The sequence below is a fragment of the Macrobrachium nipponense genome, chromosome 17 (assembly GCF_015104395.2).
Source record: "Macrobrachium nipponense isolate FS-2020 chromosome 17, ASM1510439v2, whole genome shotgun sequence".
Classification (NCBI taxonomy): Eukaryota; Metazoa; Arthropoda; class Malacostraca; order Decapoda; family Palaemonidae; genus Macrobrachium; species Macrobrachium nipponense.
Genome location: NC_087210.1, coordinates 64,204,871 through 64,222,350, shown reverse-complemented (window position 1 = coordinate 64,222,350; position 17,480 = coordinate 64,204,871).

Below are 17,480 nucleotides of genomic sequence, written 5' to 3'. Positions count from 1 at the left end.
GATTTATAGTAAATTTAGAAAAATATATCATGGGTATATTTTGTGGGAGTATGAGAATACTTTGTGGGAATCTGTGGGATTTTCTGGTCATATTTATGGGAATTCCAGGGTTCAAATACTTTAGTAATAATTGATAAAAAAACTACTAAAGATAAAAAATATATATTAATACTTGTATTAATTGTAGTAAAGGTCATTATTATAATCTTTATTTTTTCAATCTGGAAATGTGCTTCGTTTATTCCAACAAGCAAATAAATTATCTTATGGCATTTATCTTTGCTTTTGGACTGACATAAAAACCACAGCTATTTGAGAGTAATGTAATTTACTTGGCTTGCCTTTTGTTCCCAGAAATGTCCTTTTAAATACTGTGATCTGTAATTTTCTTTATTCAAATATATTCACCTTCTCTCTCTCTCTCTCTCTCTCTCTCTCTCTCTCTCTCTCTCTCTCTCATAACACTAAGGCAGCTGATGCAATATGTTGTAACGTTACTGGACCTGTATACAGCTCTCAACATCACATATTATTGACCATCTATTTATGGCATTGTCATATCCACATAAAAACTTACGTTGGTGAGTGGGTGAAGAGATGAAGATAGTGACGGTAGAACCACCATATTGTCATTCACTGCCAACGTCTCCTGTGCCTGTGGCTGGAAATCAGAGCTTACCTGGCACAGGGGACACGTCCAAGGGTTCATATGTCATGAAACGAAACTTCCTTTGCTCTTGTGACTGACTATTTTTCTCCGAGCTTCTTAAATTCTGTTTGTTCAACCACTTATGTCTTAGTATCAAAATTAAATAGAAATCAAAAGTTCTTGAGTATTGTTTCAAAAATTTCCAATTATTTTTCAATTTTAATTGAATTTAACATAAAAGTTTTATTTACGGTAAACTCAATTAATTAAACATGGCTAGTGATCGTAGAATTTTTTCATCAGATACTCTTGTTGATGATTGGTATCTACTTTTACTTATTATTTTTGAGGCGCAAACCTCTAGAGAGCAAGCGCTTATAACGCTTTAAGCCTGTAACCCTAGACCTGGATCGAGAGAGCAGGCGCTTAACATATTAACTCGTGTGTTTGGGTTACTTTAGTAATAATAGTATTAATAGATAAAAACACGACTAACGATAAAAAATATATATTAATAATATTATTAATACCAGTAAAAGTCAGTATTATAATCATTATTTTATTTCACTCTGGAAATGTGATTTCCAGAGTGAAAATTATCCTACCAACCAGCAAATAAATGATCTTAGGGCATTTACTCTGCTTCTGGCCTGAGAGAAAAACCACAGTTATTTAATTAAAATTACTCTAATTTACTTTGCTTGCCTTTCGTTCACAGAAATATCCTTTAAATACTGTGATCTGTAATTTCTTTTCTAGATTTATTCACCTTATATATATATATATATATATATATATATATATATATATATATATATATATATATATATATGTTATGTATGTATGTATGTATATATATACTATATATATCGGCATCGTAACTGTAGTTCTTTGTCTCTACTTATTTAATCCAGACGACACATGTGAGTCGCATTTAGCTGTATTTGTTTGGAATGCACTTATAAGAAAGGCCAGTGTCTCGTATGTGGATGTAAGATAGTTTGATTTTTCGACACAATCATTCACACTGTTCAGACAGTATGAACGATCTTCGCATCGATATCGGCCTAAACAAAGATTTTATCTCGGGAAGACATGGCATTATCTCTAGAAGAGACGAGCGCGATAGCGTTATATCGGTAGACAAACACATACATTGCATGACGTGTATTGACAGACTTAAGTCGCAACCCAGCAACCTGTTCGTGACAGGTTTTATCCGCCGAGATCGTTCAGGCCGCGAAACTCCGCCCACTTTCGCATTCAGACAAGACTAGCACAATGATTTTGCGAACGATACAGACAATCGTTCAGTGTATGGGCCCCTTAACGATGATGTATATGCTAATGAATGTATTTGGGAACAAATTTCCTCATGTATCTCTACCGTCACACCACAATATGTATACATTTGAAGTCGTTTAAGGATTTATATGCTTTTTAAACGTCATTCTATTCTGAACATCCAATCATAGTACCGTAGGGAAGATGTGAGTTCGTGAATAGGAAATGGCATCTAATATATTATTTGATAATTATACTTCCTCTGTTACAAGTAAAGATATTTCCCCATAACCAAGGAATGGTTTGAGATCCTTTTGAAATATGAAATGTGTAATAATTACCATTTACCTAAATAAATCCCATCACAAAATTAATGTAATTTGCACAATAATCACTGTTGAAACCAATTCCTTTCACTCCAGATCGAAACAAATGCATGCAATGAAATGCGAACCCTGCATACAATAAAAATGAACGAAATCTTAAACTGTTTTCCCCGCAAACTTATTTCTATGAACCTGGCGACTCCACATCGAGAATCCGTTAGTACTGGCTTCAGTCTGAAGAGCATCGTATATGTCGCAGAGAGCAGAGCTCCAGGTTTCTTCGGCATATTAAGACTTCATTTACTGCAGAGCATCTATAATCCATTCTTGTTTCTCATAAGCATGTGTCGCCTGCTGCTCCCTAGGAAAATGATTATAAATGATTATGAATAACAACATACTTTCAAGAAAGATTAAACGACACAATAATTTGCGAAACGAAAACAGTTGTTAAGAAGAGTATTATCGTTCAGAGGGCTTGTGGGTCACGGTATGGCCTCCTCTCTGCAAAACCATGAAGGCAGCAAGGGTAGTACAATAGTGTCTGGAGTTGTGTTGGCTAGTGTGTAATGGTGGCAGGGGGTAATAAATGTTACAAACGATACTGACTGATGGTTTAATGATGAAAAAATGTTTCTCCATCAACTGACTGGGTTAGATCAAATAGAAACACCGTATCCATAAACAGAAGAATTATCTTACGAAGTAAAAGGAGAGAGAGCATTACAAATTACCATGGCAGGTGTGACAGGGCTCACAGTAAGAGTTCAAGATGACGTATATTTTACAAAGAATAGTCTGGCCTTCTCCATTACTGGCGAATTTGTAGAGCAGCATAACTAGCCCTATTCACCAGATAGAAGACTTATCGAGAAGTCATCCTTTTAATCAAATTAAGTTGCCAGTAAGTTCACGCATCCTGACTTTTAATCAAAGGAAGTCCCCAGGCAATGCGAAGTCATTAAAATCCGGAATTTATATAATATTTAAAGAATTCATGTGATTTTATGCAGAGAAGATTGGCAAGGCTTAGACCTACTCCCGACTTGGTGGTAGGTAAGTAGTTTTCTTTGTATAGCACTTTAAGTATTTTGATTCATACCTAGAGTTTTGGGAATTGTTTAAACTACTCTTTGTGTGTGTGTGTGTGTACACACACACCACACACACACACACACACACATATTATATATATATATATATATATATATATATATATATATATATATATATATACTATATAAACGTATTATACACACGCGCACACACACACACACACACACACACACACACACACACCACACACACACATATATATATATATATATATATATATATATATATATATATATACATATATCATATATATACTGTATATACGTATATATATTAACATATATACATATATACATATATATATATATATATATATATATATATATATATATATATATATAATTGTCGTCCTTACTATCGTAATTGTAAAGTAAAAAGAGTTATCTTTTGTGAAGTAGGCCTAATATGATTAGAGTTTTTTTTTTTAAGTTTTTATTTCAATAAATTATTTACAAAATATTACAATAAATCCAGAACTCCATATATTTTCATCTAGAATACATTGCATTTAATGTTACAAAAATTCTTTGTGAAATATTTTAACGATTTCTCTTTCAAAATGGCCTTGATATATCTCTGGTTTTTTATAATCGAAGCTTTTATTATATTTCTAATCAAACGTTCAGGCACATTATTGTCTTTACAATATATCTTATTAAAATTAAAGTTGCAGTGTTCCTTTGTTTCTTCGATGACTCTGGGAAATCAAAATACATAATTCTTATGAAATTGCAGTGAACAAAATTACAAAATAGCTGCAAAACTCCTTTCTTGCAGAAATATACCATATGAATATTTGATTCCTCAGCCTCACAAAACTGGCAATCAGAGTCTTGAATTATTTTCATTTCTTTTAGCCTTTTTTATTGGGTAATATTTCGTGAATATATTTATATAATATTTCCTTATCAGTAGCAGAAAGAAATTTCATGTTGATATTTTCCAAAATCAGAGGCCAATTGTAAAGGGGTATCTACTTTCAACAGTTGCCTGTACATTTGGCAATAAGTTCACATATATAGTTCTCGATTTAAGAAAAGGAAAATTCTTAACTGTTTTACATTTTCTAAATGTTACTAAGACCTCAGAATACATAGTTGCCATGACACATGAATTGTCTCTTTGTGTTAAATTTCCGGTAACCAAGCCCTTCATATGTGAATTGTTATAATAATTTGATATAAAATTGTATTTCTCATCACAGTGTAACTTTAAGAAAGAGGCAACTAGAATACTTTGTGTCTTCCATAAAAGACTTGCCATTTCTATCCCTCCTTGAATCTTTGACTTTGTTAAAGTGTCTCTTTTGATTAATTTATTTTTCCCCCAAATGTAAAAGAAAATTTCTTTACTTATTAGTTTTGCATATTTGACAGGTAAAGGGTAAATATGGGAAACGTACCATGTCTTTGAAAAAATCAAGGTATTGACAATAACAGCTTTTTGATGAAATGTCAGTCTTCTGTTGTGAAAGCTCGCCAAAGTAGTCTTAATTTTACATAATATATTTGTCCACGAAAAGTTAACAGCCATTTCGTAATTATCAGAAAATAAGATTCCCAAAGTTGTAAAAGAATCTGTATATCCTTGAAGCCATGATAAAGGCCAAACAGACCTATTACCCCATGGGCCTAATCCAAATATTTTCGTCTTATTTTTATTTAGCATGCAACCCGTGGCTGCTTCAAATTTAGACACTAATGTGCTAATCTCCAAAATTATCTTATCACTGACAACGAAAATATTTGTATCATCGGCAACCCAAGAATTTTAAGGTGGTTATCATTTGGTAAGATTAGATTATAAAATTTTTGGCACAGCCAAGCGCCAGCCGAGGGCCACTCAGAGCACATATATCTTAAAAATAAAAAAGTCCCAGTTGCACAAACAAACATACTCACAATCGATCTAACATACAAATCATTCATTCATAAAAACCAAACAAGAAACCTAAAACAATTAAGAGAACAAAATTACAATTCATAAAGAAGATTAATATTTTTTTAAAATGTCATAATTTGCTCTGCCTAAGCACCTTCACTTAAAATATTGGCAAGAGTCTTATTTGCCAGCAAACAAACTCTACGTTTGTTTTCAAAGTGAGGGCACTCCACCAGAATATACACCACAGTCAAATCCACATGACAGGTGGAACAGCGAGGAACCTGCCTATCTGCTCCACTCATCATTAGATACCCGTGAGTATATTTATTGTGGCCAATACGTAATCTAGCTAAAACTATCTCAGACCTTCTATCCATCCGGCTATGAGGCCAAGGATGAACAATAGGCCTAATCGACTTTAATTTAAGATTATTATCTGAACTAGACCAGTGGGCCTGCCACTGGTCTCTACAATAAAATCGAATGATAATTTTAAAATTGGAAACTGGGACACCCATGTTGGAAATGTGCCTAAGTCTAGTGGCAGCCTTAGCAGCAGCGTCGGCTCGCTCATTCCCAACAATTCCAACATGGGATGGAGACCAACAAAACCTAACAGAAAAACCTCTTCTATTAATTAAAAGATTAAACCAATCTTGTACTTCTTGCCCTAAAGGGTGGCCAGAGACTAGGCTTTTAAGAAAAGATAAAACACTCAAAGAGTCGGTAAAAATTGTAAAAATCTTGTTACTACTAGAACTATAAAAAATATATTTAAGAGCGGTCAAAACTACCAGCAGTTCATCTGTAAAAACAGAGGAATTAGATGGAAGCTTCTTTTTAATGATATTAGCACTTGTCACTACTGAGCAACCAACACCATCAGAATCCTTCGAGCCATCAGTATAAATATGATGAGAATCACCATGTTCAAAAGCATGATCCAAGAAACTTGCCCTCACCTGATCACCAGAATTGTTGCTCCTGATGTCCCTAATTGGGCAGATCTCTAAGCATGGCCTCTTCCAAGGAGGAAACTTTGAGGACGAAATTTCAGCTACTGCAGGAAGTAGTAATCCCACCTCCCTGGCTGAGCTTGCTAGTCGAACTTCAAGCGGCTTTGGCAGTCTAGGTCTATTTGGGGCTCTATCAATTTGTTCTCTAACTTACTTATAGTTAGGGTTCATCTTTGACGTAAGTACTCTTGATATGATTCTCAAGCCTAATTCCTCCCTACGGATGAATAGTGGGGGGAAACCTGACTTATCATATAGGCTTTCTACTGGTGAAGTTCTATAGGCTCCCGTACAAATATGTAAAGCCATATTATGAACAACATCTAAGTTCTGCCGTGTTGTCTTGCACGCACAACCATAAACTTGACAACCATAATCGATGTTGCTTAGGCATAAAACCTGGTACATCCTCTAAAGGGTGATTCGATCTGCCACCCAATTAAAATGAGACACAACTTTAAGAATATTAAGGTGAAGCTTCACGTTACATACAACTTCATTATCATGTTGAGTAAAAGTTAATTTTTTATCAAATGTAACACTAGAAACTTAATGCTATCGTCATAAGGTAAAATCAAATCATTTAAAAACAGCGTAGGGATCTCTTCCACTCTTCTTAATCGACAAAATCGTATAGCTTTGGTTTTTGCTGGTGAAAATTTGAACCCTTTAGCACTGGCCCATAATGTTGAAGTTTTAATAGCAGTCTGGATCTTTTGACAAGCTTCGACAGCTGTAGACTTACTACAGATTATTACATAATCATCAGCAAAGGCCAGACCATGCACCCCGACAGGAACTTGTTCTAGTAGACCATTGACAGCTACATTAAAGAGTGTTGGACTAAGGACACTTCCCTGAGGTAACCCTTCTTCTTGAGGGTAAGAAGAAGAAATGTAAGAGCCCACTCTTACTTTCAGGTAACATTCTGACAAAAAATCTTTAAGACAATAGAACAAATTATCCACAATACTCCACTCAACAAGTTGCATAAGGATACCCCCTCGCCAGGTAGTGTCGTGGGCTTTTTCTAGGTCAAAGAACACTGCAACAGTCTGGTTTTGCACATCAAAAGCATTCTGTATCTCCCGAGTAAGGAACAGCAAAGGGTCAGAAGTACTTCTATTTTTCCTAAAGCCAAACTGCTGATTAGATAAAAGATTCTTTGAATCCAAATACCACACAAGTCGAGCATTGACCATCCCCTCATAAATCTTGCTAACACAACTATAGTTCTTAGGAAGGAAGGAATCTTTAAAAGGTTTTAAATCAGGTACAATAATCGATATCTTCCTGAACGCCAAAAACTGTTTAAAATGTCTAAAAGAAGTTGTTTTGTACTTTTAGGCAAATTAAAAATCATTGAGTACAGTATATCATCTTCCCCAGGAGATGTTGGGGAGGATAACGAGATTGCATAATCTAATTCTTTCATGGTGAAAAGAAGATTATACGACTCTGAATTTAAACTAATAGGAGGAACAGCCGTGGCACCGTCCCTAATATTCCTGAATGCAGGAGAGTAGTGCAGGGCACTAGATATATTGGAGAAATGCCTACCAAAGGTTTCTGCAACTTCTCCAGAATCAGATATGAGGGAGCCATCAATTTTCAATATAGGCAAGGGAGGTGGAGAAAATTTCCCTAGCAGTTTTCGGATTCTGTTCCAGACTAATGGCATACGGGAATCATATTTTAATTCACTTATATATCTGATAAACAATTCCCTCTTTGCTTGCTTAAATGTTTTCTTTTGCTTAGCAAGAGCTCTTTTATAGATAATTTTATTGCCCAAGCAAGGATATCTACGATATCTCCTGTAGCAAGTTCTTGTTATCTTTCGGCTCAAGGCTCATGCATCACTCCACCAAGGTACTAGAGGACGCCAAGATTTACCAGAAGTTCGAGGAATAGACAGCATGGCGCCACACAGCAATATACTGATTTTAAATACTCATAAGCAGATGTTGGGCTCTAAAAATCATTTATATCTTGATCAACTTTAGTAGATTTTTTGAATAATCCTCCCCTACCTTCCATTTTGGTAAACATGGAGATGGAATATTTTTCATATACTTTAAGTGAATGGGCCAATGATCACTGCCATGATCATTCTGGTCTACTACCCACTGGTAATCTAACCTCAAAGACGAAGAGCAGATAGTAAGGTCAATGTCTTGTAGGGGAACCATCATTCATTAAATTGATGTCATTCAAGTCAAGCAGCTGTTCTATTAAACCCCACCGGTCGCAGTTTGGGTCTCCCCAGAGGGTGTGCTTGGCATTAAAATCCCCCATCAGAATGAATGGTTTAGGAAGCTGGTCTGTCACTGTCTGTAGATTATTTAATTCTAGCTGACAGGGATTACCCTCCGCATCCTGCAATCTAATTTCTAATGATGGATCCAGGTATAGAGAACAAATAGTGATCCATTTATAATTGAAAATTTGTACTGCACAAGCCTGCAACACAGTGTTTAATTGAACAACCCTGTGATTAACAGACTTGCGGACTATGATGCATGTGCCTCCTTGAGCACGTACACCTATCAGGGGTGGAGACCTATTGAATGAATAATTAAAACCCAAGTTGGGAGTGTGCTCTCCCAACTTGTCTCCTGTAGACACATCGCAGATAGATCATGATCCTTAAACAAAACACGAACTTGCTCTCTATTTGGAATAAAGCCACGGATGTTCCACTGCATGAGAGCCATTATTTAGAGGAAGGTATCTTAATATTCTCTACTAATTTAGGATTTGTGTCCTGGTGAGGGAGATCTTATCAGTTTTACCAGTACTACTTGATCTAGATCTAGGTGTTACAGATCTTTTAGATGATGGGCCTTCACTTGCCCTTTCAGTTTTGCTTTTGTTTTTCCTGTGATGGCCGAATGACCATGAATGAGGCGAAGAGGGAGAAAGGGCCCTCTTCTGACGAATAAAGAGGGCCTCCATCTCCCTACCGTCATCTCCACGGTGCACCTCAATGTCAGAATCAGGTGAGGGCTCAATGTCAGGCAATGTCCCTGACAGAGAGAATTCGTCAACATATTGAGATCTGGTTTGAACCCTTGAACAACAGGGTCTCCTGGCTTGACCAGAGTCTCTGCAACATGAGAAGCGCCACCAGAGGGGGCATAAGAAGCCCCACCAGGGAGGGCATGGGAAGCCCCACCAGGGGGGCCTCGGGGTGCCCCACTAGAGGGGGCGTGGGAAACCCCACAAGGGGGGCCCTGGGGAGCCCCACCAGAAGGGCCCTGAGGAGCCCCACCAGAAGAGGCCCCAGAAGTAGCAGTAATTGAATGTTGTGTCTTCAAGGCATCTGAATAAGTTTTCCTTGCCAACAGTTTCTTGGCCTGTCCCACACTGATGTGTTCAGCAATAGATTTTAGTAATGCCTCTTGTTCTTTCTTGAATGCACTACATTTCTTATCACATGCTCGATGTTCACCCTTACAGTTTACACAAATTAACAGTCCAGAACATTCCTCGTACTCAGGCTGGCCACGCGATTCACAAAGTTTATTCCTGGTACAAACATTAGAGGAGTGTCCAAAACCAAAACATTTAAAGCACTGCAGCACTCTCGGTCTATAAGGACGAACTTTCATAATTTCGCTGTCAAGAACAATTTCAGATGGCAAAAAAGAACTTACAAATGTTAAAATAAGCATCGATGAGCGGGGCACTTTGTAAACCTTCCAAACCACATCTGGACACATTTCCAAAATTTCCTCCTCATCCATTTCATGTAAATCTTCATTGAATATAACACCTTTCGCATAACTAAAATTATAATGAGGTTTTACCTCTTTTATCATACCTTCGGGATCAAGCTTCAAATTTAGGAGCATTATCGATTGAACTAAAAAACTTTTACTCCCAAAGAGAGTTACTTCTCGACTCCCAACATTGACGATCTTCTGGCTTACAAACCTCTTCACTTTGAAGAGGTTGCCTCTCTCACCATGTGTTGTAATAATTAACCACTTAGCGTGGTCTGGTGATCTGGAGGTTTTACTTATTTTACTAAGATCTTTAGTTTCATTTGGTGGTCTATAAATCTCAAGATATCTAGGGACCTCTTCTGCCTCTACAAGTCCAACACTCAATGAATCTGACCTGAACTCTCTGTAGGCTCTGTGAGCTTTCGATTCGTTGTTGAAAAATACCCAGAATTAAAAAATACCATAATTTTTGCCAAGTCTATTCCGTAATTCTTTTACATTCCCAAATTTACAAAATTCATTAAATAGCGTTTCATAATTCCAGTCTAAAGGGACTGGTTTCACCTACAAAATATTTGTAACAAGGAGGTCCTTTGAAAAAGGTTCCAAAGTCACAATGGATGAATTACCAGAATTTTCCTTGTCCTTATCCTTGCCTAAGTCGTCAACAGAAGGTTTTAATGTCTCCATAAGACGTAGAATTGATGATTCGTCCAGGTAGCCCCCACCCACAATGGAGCCACATTTAGAGGACACTGTTATCCCATACAGGGCTGCCCTAGGGGTACCACCCAGATATACACTCCACTCTCAGTGCTTAAGGCGTCATGATGTCCGTCGAGATCAGACCCAGCACTAAGAGTAGGGTTTGACATATAAACTTTCCCCTCGCTCGACCACGTTAGGTACCCGAGTTCTACGGGTGAAGTGGCATGCCAACCATCCTCACCCTCTATCAAATCCAATGAACAAGTCCAAATCATGTCCAAAAGCAATCCAAAAGTCATCAACATAAAATCCATACCTTATAGGTGGATGAAGCAGAAGGATGAAAAGTTTTTTAGTAAAAGGAAAAGAGCTGACTTATTTAGTTGGATCAACAGCTGGGCACCAAGGCCCAGCGAGAAAGTAGTTCCCACCAGGCATCAGGACCCAGCTGCTGAACCCTAAGCCCCCCATCCTCGGCAAGGCTTCAGCATCTGGGGGGATCACTTGGTAAGGGCAAGTATTCAATGCAACTATTTCTTTTTATAGCAAGATACAAAGGTTCCAGGAAACCAGCATAAAGGAGCATAGAAAGAGGGCAGCCTTGTCGGACTCCCCCACTCCATGCTAAAATATTTACCAATGTTACCATTAACAATGCAACAACTTTCAATATTCGTGTACAATATCTTAATGCAGGAAATCAGTTCATCACAAAAACCTAGTCTTTCAAGAATCCGAAGTACAAAATTAATGTCAACATGGTCAAAGGCTTTCGACCAATCAAGATTTAAAATAGCACCTTGAACTTTTTTCTCACTACATTAACACGCAATATCTCTAATTAAAGTATTACATGAATTTATGGATCTTCCAGGCACACAAAATTGTTCGGGACTGATAAGGTTGAAGATAACTGTTTGCATTCTTTTTGCCATTATCTTAGCAAGTATTTTATAGTCACAGCACAACAATGAAATTGGTCTCCAATTAGCTAAAGTACTCTCGGTGCCTTTCGATATGAGAGTGACCAGTGCAATACTCTGACTCTTGGAGAGAGTTTTCATTTCCATAATTTTTGCAAGCAATAATTTTAGTTCATCCTTAATATCTTCCCAAAATACTTCATATAATTCTATTGGGATGCCATCTATACAAGGACATTTATTGTTAGCAATGGAACGAATAACTTCACGTATCTCTCTAAGAGATATATTCTTATAAAATATATCATTATCAGAATCAGTCAAATTTTTCTCTACAAACTGCATAAAGAAGTTTTGCATAGGAACATCACAAATGTTTTCCTGGTAGTTTTTGGTAATACCTGAACACAGTGTTCAATGGCCTGGCTATTTGTAAGAACAGCGCCATCGATAAGATTCGGAATTATGTTTCGTTCTGCGACTATTTCTGCCATGACCTTTTTACTATTTATTGTTCTTTGCTGTCCAAGAAGGTAAGAGGAGGCTTTTTCCTATTCAATCCTGTCATGAATTCTCGATCGTACTTTAACCCCTTCTAGTATCTGAGATTTTAGATTGTTTATTCTGTCTTTGAGAATAGTAATATCTGCATAATCTGAGTTTCCTGACACATTAAGTTTCATTTATTGTTTCCTTAGTTTTGCTTCGAAATAATTGATGACCCCAAACTTCTGGCTGCTAATCCTTTTACCTTCTCTGACGAAAATTTTTTTATTTCTGGTTTCACCAAATCATTCCACCAATTACTGATATGATAGAAATTTCTTTTACGTGTTTTCAAGAATGTCCACAACCTCCCTAAACTTTTCTTTAATTTCGTCGTCTTTAAGTAAACTAGTAATAAGTTTCCAAAATGAGTTCCCAATACTAATGTTTGGATTAATCTTGATTTTGCAAATGACAGCGGAATGATCAGAAAATGACACAGGTAGCATTTCGCTTGAAATTTCATTGTCTCTGAGCGTCTGACAGTACAATCTATCAATCCGCGAACCGTAGTTTCTGTGTACATAAGTATACTGGTGTTCCCTGTTATGCAAAAACCATACATCATTAAACCTAAGGGTCCTAATTAATCTGAGCAGTGATTTTGACACATTTGATTCACTATTATTAGAATTGTCTCTAGGACTCAAAACACAGTTCCATTCGCCTCCCATAATAGTATGGCTATTATCATACCGTAAGTAGTAGGTCAATTCCTTGTCTAAAAGCTTCCCGTTCCCCTGTATGATTATGACCTGAAGGAGCATAAATGTTAACAATGCGAATCTTACTACCATTCACCTCACCATGTACAGAACATATTCTAGAATCTCCACTTCTTTCAACATGCTTAATTACAAAATCTAAAGTCTTTTGGATGACAATACAGGTTCCACCTTTAAGACAAATGGCTGGATTGAAAATGATATTATACCTGTATGACAAAAACTCTATATCATTAATATCCTTAACATGTGTTCTTGGACTAAAAGAATGTCTATTTTGTTGAAGGTGTTAAATCAGTGTAGTTATTAATTTTTCTTTTACTCTTTTTTGTTGCATTTTTACGTTGCTTTCGCTTTTTGTTTACCTTTATGTTTTCTACAATGCTTGAATTACAGTCCGAATCATCGGTCACTGTGGTTTCATTATCATTATTACATTTCTGACCTGCTGGGATTTCATTTTCTATCGAGCAACAGCTTTTATTAAAGGGTGGTAACATTAAATCACCTGTTGGATTTTGTATCATCTTGACCTCTGGAGGGGATGATTGAGTTAAATAAATCTTGACTTATAGGATGCGCTGTGTCGGTGTTACTTCTGTCTTCGTCAACGTTGCCTTCAAAATGCCTTGATTCTTTCATGACGTCACAAGATCTCATATCATTCTCACTATGTGAAGTTTCAACAGGATTACTGTCAGGTAAACAAACGTTCGTCTCCTCGAACATTGTTCCGTAGGTTGCAACAAGAGGTACTGCATCAGTCTCGGTAGTTCGTTGTACGATGAAGCATCTTGCATTCAATGCATCTGTTCCACCATTATGCTCTAAGGTCCCATTTATAGGGGCCAAACTGCTTTCTTCAGATACAGTTGGAGTAATGTCAATGTCATCACGGAGGTCAATCAAATGGCAAGTCTCCATCAGCGTTTCGGATTCCGTTTGCACGGCTGGTTGGACGTTGGATGCTGGGTTACTTCCGACTTTAATAAGAGGGTCAATTGTAGAAGTGCTTTGGGGCATCCCTTCACAAGTTCGAACGTCTACTGGGTCCTGGTGGCTTACTGGCATTTCATTTCCTTTATTTTGTTGATGGCCAGATAAATGAGGGAAGTCTACTTCACTAATGATATTTAGTCTGTGTAATTCCAACTTCACATTCATTAGCAAAATGGCTGGTTTGCCCACAAAGTCTACAAATTTTAGTCTGCCCTTTATAGGAAGGAATCTGTCGATTAATATCCATCGAAACTGTTCTGACACCATTATCAATACCTTTGTATCTTCCCTGACTTCGAGTGTTCTTCTTCACATAACCCACTGTTCCGTATCTGGAAAGAATGTCATTCAGCATAAAATCAGTAATTTCAAAAGGCACATTTCGCACTGTCACGTACGACCTGTAAGTTGACAAATCCTCAACTAGGATTTTTAGGTTGTCTCTTACACTGTTTCTTTGCCACCGAAATCTTCAGAAATGTTTTCATATTTCTCTCTTAAGCTTAATTTAACAATTAACCTAGTTTTCCCCAATTCTGCAATGCCCTCAATTTCATCGTCTTCTATACGTAAAGTATCATCAAGAATTAAGGGAATGCCCTCTTCAAAAATTGCACCCACTAAGTATCTAATACCTATGGTATTAATTCTTTTCAACCTTTTCTCATTCATTCTGGAGACACAGAAAACGGAAGAGTCACTGCGTCTGGTTTTCGCTGGGCAGAAATGACTGTGCGTCGTCGCCAACTTTACTGCTCGCTAAAGTTGGCCATAGAGACGCCTCGAGCATACCCCGAGGGCATATGGTCTTCCCGGCCAGGAAACCAGGATAAAGAGTCCTGCTGTTTTGCATCTAAATAAACTCAAAGTTCACATTCCTACTTTACTTAGAGGAAGGTCAGTGCGGGTACATTTAAAACGCCTTCAGTGACTTAGAAGTCGTAGAAAACTCCTGTTTCTTGACAGAAATCTCAACACAACCTGGCCCTCTGCCGAGCGATCGTCCAATCCTAAACGCTTTAAGGACCCTACGTCAAAGGTCACTGTACCTCTTTCAACCTAGTTAGTGAATGAAATACCTGTCATTTAGATCAATTCCCGGGATTACTCTTGGTTTGTAAACAGAATAAACAATAACAAGCGGGTACTCGAAACCTTAACAAGATCGTGCTCAACAGGATATAATTACGGTAGAGTCCGTTTACATCGTACAGGCTTGGAACGAATTCAGGCTTATAACGAATGAAAGTGAAGTTCCGGGTCTAAATTAAAATGAAAGTGAAATCCCGAATCTAAATTTAAATAAAAGTGAAATCCCCTGTCCCCATTCAAATAAACTGAAGGTATGTAACCAAATGTTTATTACGGGACCAGGTATATAACGAACTATTCTGTAGGTCCCTTTGACAGTTTTATTGGTAAAAAATACCTGTTGTGTCGAAGTGATAATTTTATTGTTAAACCAACACCAAACACCTGTTATTCCAGTGAACTGTTCACATTCTATTCTAAATTTTGTATTTGTCTTCTATGACAATTTTTTTTTTTTTTTTTTTTTTTTTTTGCTTTTTTTTTTAGGCGGTGCACACTAAACAAAAATGATAAAACGGAGCATCAGTTTCTCTAGTCACTTCAAGTATCTCCTGTTATAACTAATGATGCTTATAACGAATTGCAGACGACATTCCCCCTGGAATTCGCTATAAGCGAACTCTGCTGTATATCCATTTGCACTTGACCTTCCTTAATCATTATAGAAAAGGTGGTATGGTAGCGGCAGGTCATAAACAGAGGACAATGATTACAGTAATTATAATGATTTATTAATGCTTTGGTTTCAACATGAGTGACATCAAATTCATAATGTAACAGTAGACGTCATTAAATTGTTTTGGGGGAAGATCAATACTGATGTCCATCAACGTATCTTGTTGATTTGTCATACATCTGATAGTAAAGGGATTTGGGAGTAAGCTCTGTTTAACTTAAAGCACATAAATCTCTACTCTGAGAGAGAGAGAGAGAGAGAGAGAGAGAGAGAGAGAGAGAATGCAAAATATATTAACTTACCTCTAAAAATGCTTATAAACTATTACATATTACCAAGCACGCCAGTAATTGAGAACTGTGTATGACTCTTTGACTAAAATATCATACAAGAAATTAGTAAATTTTGATAAGACTCATTTTATCTATAATCAAATTTCCAAGTACTATATGAATTCCGTTGCTAATTGGAGTATAGGCCTAAAGTAATAAAGTATTCCGATCAGCAAAAACATCAATTGGTTTTGAAGGATTTGTTTGCACCGACTAACCTCAATACGAAGAGAAATGGGCGGCCTTGAAAGGCAAAACGTTCCACTAATCCCCTAATAACAACCTATTGATGCGAGTTGTATATATATATATATATTATATATATATATATATATATATATATATATATATATGTGTGTGTGTGTGTGTGTGTGTGTGTGTGTGTATGTATGTATATATAATTTTGCTCCGTTGTATTAAGAAATAGAATGTCTCTACTGAAAAAAAAACTAGGTTCGATTCCTGAAGGACCAGGAATAGTGTAAAAACCAATTGTCAAATGACATTGTACGTCTGTTAGTGTAGTATGTGAAATAGATATTTGATAATTAGGTAACTTAGTACTTAAGAGAGTAATCGATAATAAGCTGGCAGTCGAAACCCTAAGAAAAATCATACTCAATAGGATACGAATATGTAATGTGCCTTTGACCTTTTCCGATTATAAGAAGACAGTGTGAAATCAGTTGTTCAAATGGCTAAAAGCGTAGTAATAATAATCATAATGATGTATTAGCAACTTGCTCTCAATTTAGCAAAGGAACTTTAGTATTTCCAAATGATTCGTTCTCTCAACTTCCCACGTGATGACCTTTCAGCAGTCAGTGCTTTAGAAAAGTATGGGGGAAAAGTCGTGCAATGTGAATGAAATAGAATATGGACTTTCTTTCACGAGAATCATGTTTTTCATGCTGTTAAATATTAGAATATTTATTCTTTCTTATTATTACAACTATGCTCTCCAGTCTTGTCTCGATCGATTATGCCTTTGCAAAACGCAAACAATTCGAGTCTGGTCGGGACACTCCAGCACCACATTGTTCACTTCGGACGATTTATCAGTTCCATGAACCTAAGTAAAAGTGGCGTATTATCACATCACCGTTATATCTCATTTGCTGCTTAATTAAACATACTTTTACTATACCAGATCTATATTTAATTTCACATAATTTTCCTAGTTTTTCTCATCATAAATGAAAGTTTCTTTAGGGGTTACTTGCCAAATTCCTAAATAATAATAACAAAGACGCTTTCAAGCTTCTATATACTATTCGAAGATATTCTCGCGGACCAAGATCTTTCCTCTTTCTCTGGTGAATACTTTCATGAATCTCATTTGCGGACCACATCATGTGAGGTAAGATTTACGATATGATTATATGACTGGCTATGGCCATGAAGAGGGGAAATAAAGACCCATTTAACCTACTCCCAGTGGCCATATCTCTGGTTTTATGTTTTATACTCGAT